Genomic DNA, 6,859 nt, shown 5'->3' on the forward strand with positions numbered 1-6,859 from the left:
ATAACAGAGTATTTTGTGAAGATCTTTGTCAATAAATCACAATTAAATCTATTTTAATCCCACTTTGTAACACAACAAAATGTGGAAAAGGTCAAGGGGGTGTGATGCTTTCTGAAGGCACTGTAAATCACAGTGTCAAGTGAGAAACGGTTGGGTCGACATGGTCATGGTGGTGTAAGCTTTGGGTTGTAGTCCTGGCCTTTGGCCGTGCTGTCTGTGGCCCTCATGTGTGTCCGTATGGTATGTGGAGCAGAGATCAGGATAAAACCCTTGTTAAGCCGAGGTCCATGGCTGAGATGGGAGAATCCCCTCCCGGTCCAGATGTCACCATCCTGCTCTGACAGCTGACTTGCTGGCTGCTGCCCACCCATCCACCCTGACAGACCCCCCACACAAGCACTAACCCACATATGAACATATCACTTTGTTTTATAATCTACCTCTGGGATACAGTATACTATACGATAACCATCCCATCGAGTGTTTGCTGCTTTAAACGTTGTGTTGCCATGTGCTGAGACCAGCGACAACACTAAGTTCCGCCTCTCTCTCTGACATCTCACTAACATGCCAAAGCTGGGCCAGATACATGTCTCTTCTCATACACATGGTTACAAATGCTGTTCTCCAGAAACCCATGAAAGCTATAGTCGTAAAGCATCTGACTTTTATACGTTTTCAGTGGAGCTAAAGTATTGATTGAAGTAACAGTGTTGGTGCAAAAATGAACTGAAGGTGCTGATAAACTGAATGTACCCTTATTAAGTTCTTTAAATGAGCCCTGAGGGACTTCTTTGCCCAAAACTCCAACTGGTTTTATTACTTTGTCAAGGCTGCATTACAGAACCCCAAACCTGATTCATATAAATGAATCATGCCCACTCCAAGCTTTTCAAATGGAAAGAGATGTTCTTTATATTTTGATTTGGACAGCCATGGAATCGATATCGAATTGCAATAAACAGCACATCAATTCTCAGGAATGGGTTCTAAGGTTGTAGTTGTACTAGTGAAATATTATGTACGACACAAACAAGCGTGAATAGATGGCAATTAGGCTACTACATTTTTTTTCCATTACAAATCACACATGCACACACACATTCTCACAGATGCACACTCGTACTATCTAGAGAGAGAGAGAGAGAGAGAGAGAGAGCGAGAGAGAGAGAGAGAGAGAGGATGAGAAGACGCCGCTCTGCTCCCCCAGCCAGGCAACATTGTGTCAGTTTTCCTTTTCAACAGCGACAGGACGTTAGACAAGGTGCACACAGCACTGCACCCTGAATACAAATGGGGACCGGAGTCTCTGTTGCCCGTGAAGCAGTACAGCGGCAATAAACTTCTGGAGGAGAACGACACTGACTGAAGCCAGCCTCTAAATTCCCCTTTAAAATCTCACCGGAGACCTCTACCCCCTGCTACGTGAGTGCTGCAGGGGCATACTGTAACATACACACCAGGCAGCAAACACGTATAACTGTTACAGTTCATGTGTTTCTCAACATGTGTGGTGCCCTAATTATTCACTACTTTATGAGGGCCATATATCACTGGAAAAGGATTACGTGACGACGCAGCGTTGTTGGTTCTGGGTGGAATTCACTTCTTCTTTGACGTTGGCTCGATTGCTCTGGTATGAAGCCACCTTCCCCCTGCAGTAAATTGTTTACTGCTCAGTGTGTGCTTGTCTGGCTTGTCCCTGTGGCTTGATCAATTTGCATCTCATGCATGTGTGTCTTGTTTGTTTGTTCAGGTGTAAAGGCCCCTTGTCATTTTACCAGCCTTCTGTCTCCACCTCCTTCCTATCCCCCTTCTCCATGCCCTTTCTCCACTCAGAGTTGAGGGATGTGTTGCTGTGTGGAGGGACAGGGGGAGACTGGGTGAGGATGGGGTGAGGACTGATAGCTCTACCATTTCATTAAGTTGATCAGCTATGATCAACTTGATCAGCGTGAGACAAGAGCTCTGGAGGTCATTGGAGACACACTGGGATGGGAGGGAACAAACAGCCAGCTAATGTGACTTGGTGAGGGTCTCCTAGTTTGGCTCAGACCAGACAGAGTGCAAATTTCACAACTGACCAATGAGGACAGTTGTTTTAGACGGGAACCAACTTTTTCTTTCTCCCCACAGTCTCACCTTGGCAGCATGTATGTGTAACCGGTGTGAAATATAGCTAGCGTTTCAATAGGTGACGTCACTCGCTCTGAGACCTTGAAGTAGTTGTTCTCCTTGCTCTGAAAGGGCTGCGGCTTTTGTGGAGCGATGGGTAACGATGCTTCGAGGGTGGCTGTTGTCTATGTGTGCAGAGGGTCCCTGGTTTGGGGCGAGGAGAGGGACGGAAGCTATACTGTTTCATATGCACAGATTAGGTGCACATGCATGCACCATTAAAGCAGGACAAACACCCAGTGGAGAATGCTGTGATTATCCTCATGTTTGTGCTCTATGAGACTAAACTACACAGCTAAAGAGAAAGTTAAGTGTAAACATTGGCGAACCCTTTCTGTGTGCAGTGCTGTGTGTGTAATAGTGTTTGAGTATGACTGTGTGATGTAGTGGAGGAAGGATGGATTAATCCCAGCATCTGTTAAAAAACATCTCGGCTTGATTGCAGATTTGATTTATTCTCTAGGTGACCTACTGTACGCCCCTCCCCCAGTCCCGTGTCCTTCAGGATTTAACCCTCTGTTGCCCTGCTCTATAGTGTCACTCAAGGTTGGGGATGTCTGGATATTTTCAACCCTAAAAGCCTCATTTAAAAAAGCCCTCCAAAAACAATATACAAGTAGACAGGTGAGGTATTGTACATTTTGGTCTCCCATGGTAGGATGGATCGAATGAGTGTGTGTGCCTCTGTTCGTTGGTGAGTCAGAATGTGTGTGTGTGTGTATGTAAGTGTGCATGTGTGTGTGCGTGTGGGTGCTTGTGGGTGCTTGTGCGTTTGCAATAGTGTGTGTGTGTGTTTTAGCGTCAGTGTGTGACTGAGTGCTTGTGTCTGCATCTGTGTGTGTGTGTAAGCACGCATGTGTGTGTGCGTCTGAATGTGTGTGTATTCCATGCTATGTGATGACCAGTTCTAGAAGAGGGGAGCCAGCATACCCAGGGATCAATGCATCGTTCCCCTGTCACACAGAGCCTTGCTTCCAAATATGGGACGTCTCATCTGTTAACCCTCTCCCCCCACACACACACACACACACACACACACACACACACACACACACACACACACACACACACACACACACACACACACACACACACACACACACACACACACACACACCCTTATTCACTATACATCTCATCAGTGAAACCACGATATAGAACAACTGGTGCTAAACTGTCTACTGTTTATTATACATTATTTAATTCTGCTCACACATTTTTCTCTCCCAAGTGAAACTCACAGAGAAAAGGTGGACACAGTAATGCATAATGCCAATGTACTATGTTGGCATACAAATCTCCAACCTGTTAGGCAGGTAATGCTTGGCCATGCATGGAACTAGACAATCTGCCTTGGTCAGAACCAGGCTCACACACACTCTAGCTGGTCTAAAAATACCACAGGTATTAGGAAATGGTCTCGGAAGCACTCAGGTGAAATGCCCCTCCCAAAATGATAAAACCGGGTGGTTGATCTTTTTTCTTAACTGTCTTTGTTCAGAGCAGTGCCACTGTCTTACAGGAAACCCTAACGGGGTTCATACAGTGTATATGGATATCCACGTTGATAAGTTCTCCCTGCTTGGGGTTCTCTCACCGGTATCTGACCTTGAACGGTCATTGTAGTTTGAATAACGTGGTCAGTTTAACACTCCCATTTCAACCATCAATTTAACAATTTCACTTTCTCTCTCCTTCTTTCTCTTTCTCTCTCTCTCCCTCTCTCTTTCTTTCATAATTTCATTATTCTTTCTTTCTTCATCGTTCTCTTTCTTCCTTCAGTTGAAATGCAAACGCAGGGTGGGAGTGCCATAACAGAAGACAATTGAAAGGTAGAGTTTGTCTACAGAACGTCAAGGAACTGCTCTGTATTCATGAAACTAAAGCACTGGGATGGATGCTAGTATAATTACGGAAGTCTCATTCACTCTCTTGTCCCACAGGACCAAAGTCACTCCTCAGTGGCAATTCAATTTCTCTGGCAGTTTCAGCATGCAGTGTACAACTGCAGTCCTTCTCAGCTGTTCTGTTTTTCCTGTTTATAATGATGAATCGATCAACTTTGCCAAATCCTCTGTGACACTGTGAAGTAAAGCGCAGCCACAGACACACAGGCACAGTCATACTGCCACACGGTCACACAGCCAACAGCCAGTTCTTTGATGCCTTACACAGGTCCTGTGATCTAGTCCCCACAGTTCACAGTAAACTGTTTATTTAGTTCCAACTTCCAAGCATACATTACATTTCATCTGACTTGAGTGGGAGGAGGATGGGTCTGCTTTCTACACCGCCTCTTTACTTTCGAAGAGCAAAACAAACACATGTAGCACCTGTGACAAAGCAGCAGCCTCCTTTACAATATTACATTGTACATTACAATATTGACAGCAGCCCATTGCAATCACATTTGTTTTTGGAATGATTTCCATCCAGCCGACCCCTCTCTGTCCGGTACAAGCAGACAGTCTGAGACGGTAAAGTGCGGTGGGTCTGGGTACAGCTCTAGGCTAGGCAGTGGTAGGGGAAGGGAAAGGGAAGGTGATCCATTACCTGCGTTGGCAATCCGCATCCAGCCCTGGCTCCCACCGGCTCATTCCGTGGCTTCAGCTGTCCTGCTTCTCTTTTTTCCCTTGTCTCCCTTCCCTCACTCCCCCGCTCTCTTCCTTTCGGCACTTGTTGGAGTCTATTTCAGTAGCAACAGAGGAGCCCGCTGCGACCGTGGCATGGTTTCCAGCACTTTGGCAGAAGGTCACATTATCTCTTGCTGGTAAGGGAGTTGGGGTGGGGATGTGGGGGGTGGAAGTATGGATAGAGTGATGGAGGGTGATTGAAGAAAGACGGTGCCAGAGGAAAGAAGGAGCAACTCATAAACAGAATGAGGCAGTCCACGGCCGTAGTGACAGGCTAATTCCCAGTGGAAGGCGTGAGGATAGAAGTTGGAACAGCTAGTGCCAGAGAGGTTTGTTACGGTAACAAGTCCCCGAGCGTTGTGCGAGATGGGCTGTGTCTCTATGTGTGTATGTGAGTATGTGTGTGCTCAATAGGGCAGAGTATGTATATATGTACTCATTGTAATGAAGCATACCGCATAGGTGTGTGTGTGTGTGTGTGTGTGTGTGTGTGTGTGTGTGTGTGTGTGTGTGTGTGTGTGTGTGTGTGTGTGTGTGTGTGTGTGTGTGTGTGTGTGTGTGTGTGTGTGTGTGTGTGTGTGTGTGTGTGTAAGTGTGCAATGTCTGTGTCTTGGCTGGTCTTCAGCAGCCTCTCACCTCTGATAACACATCTAATCTGTATCCACTTCCTGGCCAAGAGAAAATATCTCAGAAGTGGCCCAATAACGCAGTTAGAGCCATAAAAAAACAACCGAAAACAAGTGGTCGATTCAGTGAAATTCTTCACGTTTTCCGACAGTCAAGACTCTGCGCCCGACGCCCTCTTCCTTCTCTCACTGTCCACTGCTGTCTCGCCCAGGTGAAAGAAACAGATGTACTCCATCTTTTTGATGACACACTCATCGACTATATGTCAATTTCTCATCAAATTCACGTCTGCAGGATAACCTGAGCCTCCGGTTGCTCCCCGTGCTCTCCAGCGGCACGCTGGCCCCTCCATTAAGTAAGACACAGTGCTGTCCAGATGCTGGGCTTGGGTCTGCTAGCTCCAACGCCCACAGACAGATGGCCCAGACAGAGGACAGCAGCAGCAGGTCAGCCAGTGAGCTTCCAAATCGCTCTTGATGCAGGTTGTTGCATGGATCCCTGAAACCTTTAGTGGCCGTGTTCAATGCACTTGTTGTTCCCATGTGCCCCTTCCTCTTCTTGCACCTGTGTCCCTCCTTCCCCCTGTGTTGCCTGTAGCCTCTTTACTCTGTCCCGTTGTAATCCTGGCTTCTACACTCCATGTCACAGGAAGGGCTTGTGAGTCCTAATCATTATGTAGTAAGGATTTATCCTTTGATTCTCTCTCTCCCTCTCTCTCTCACTCACTCTCCCTCCCTGCTTACTATTTCTCCACCCCTCCCCTCGGCCTCTCCGTTTCTACTGCTCGGCACTGCCCGCTATCTGCAACTCATTCAACGTGACTTCATATTCATTCATTCATTCTCTCTCTCTCTCTCTCTCTCTCTCTCTCTCTTGGCATGCATGGTATGCCTTACCTTCTCTCTACCTCTCCTCTCTCTCCCTCTCTTCTCTCTCCTATATGTTTATCTCTATCCCCCCCTCTCTCTCTCTCTCTCTCTCTCTCTCTTTCTCTCACTCTCTCCCCACTCTCTTTTTTAATTCCCCATTGTGTCTCTGTCTATATTTTTTCTCTCTCTCTTTTTGTCTGCCCTCTGTCTGTCCGTTATCTGACACTGAAGTGCACTTCAGTACTTTTGGGAGACACTATTGTAAGTGAATGCAAATACTGTAGGTTTTGAGGAAAGGACCCAATGACAACAAAATAAGTAGGGAACCATTCACAATCATCCCTCAGGTATACATCAGTACAGAGTCAATGGCTTATTTACTTTAACTCTCTTTTAGAAGGGACTGATTCCCTCTCTTGTCTCATTTATGTAACATGGTGATTGATTCAGCTCACTGGGAGTGAATAAGCTACTTGGCTAAGAGCTCCGGAGTAGGAGCCAAATACCTGAATTTGGTGGATTTCCAGATGCTGCCTCGCTATTGAGTCAGCGTCA

The 6,859-nt window shown here is 46.4% G+C and overlaps 1 protein-coding gene across 1 annotated transcript in view; it reads right to left on the bottom strand.

Moving 5' to 3' along the window:
- grin2ca (glutamate receptor, ionotropic, N-methyl D-aspartate 2Ca) overlaps positions 1-6,055 on the bottom strand; it is a 104,757-nt gene extending 98,702 nt beyond the window's left edge. Inside the window, exon 1 of the mRNA XM_065006653.1 lies at positions 4,729-6,055. The gene's annotated coding sequence lies outside the window, so the exon portion shown is untranslated. The remainder of the gene's footprint in view (positions 1-4,728) is intronic.
- Between the last annotated feature and the right edge of the window lie 804 nt (positions 6,056-6,859).

The sequence above is a fragment of the Oncorhynchus nerka genome, linkage group LG21 (assembly GCF_034236695.1).
Source record: "Oncorhynchus nerka isolate Pitt River linkage group LG21, Oner_Uvic_2.0, whole genome shotgun sequence".
Taxonomy (NCBI): domain Eukaryota; kingdom Metazoa; phylum Chordata; class Actinopteri; order Salmoniformes; family Salmonidae; genus Oncorhynchus; species Oncorhynchus nerka.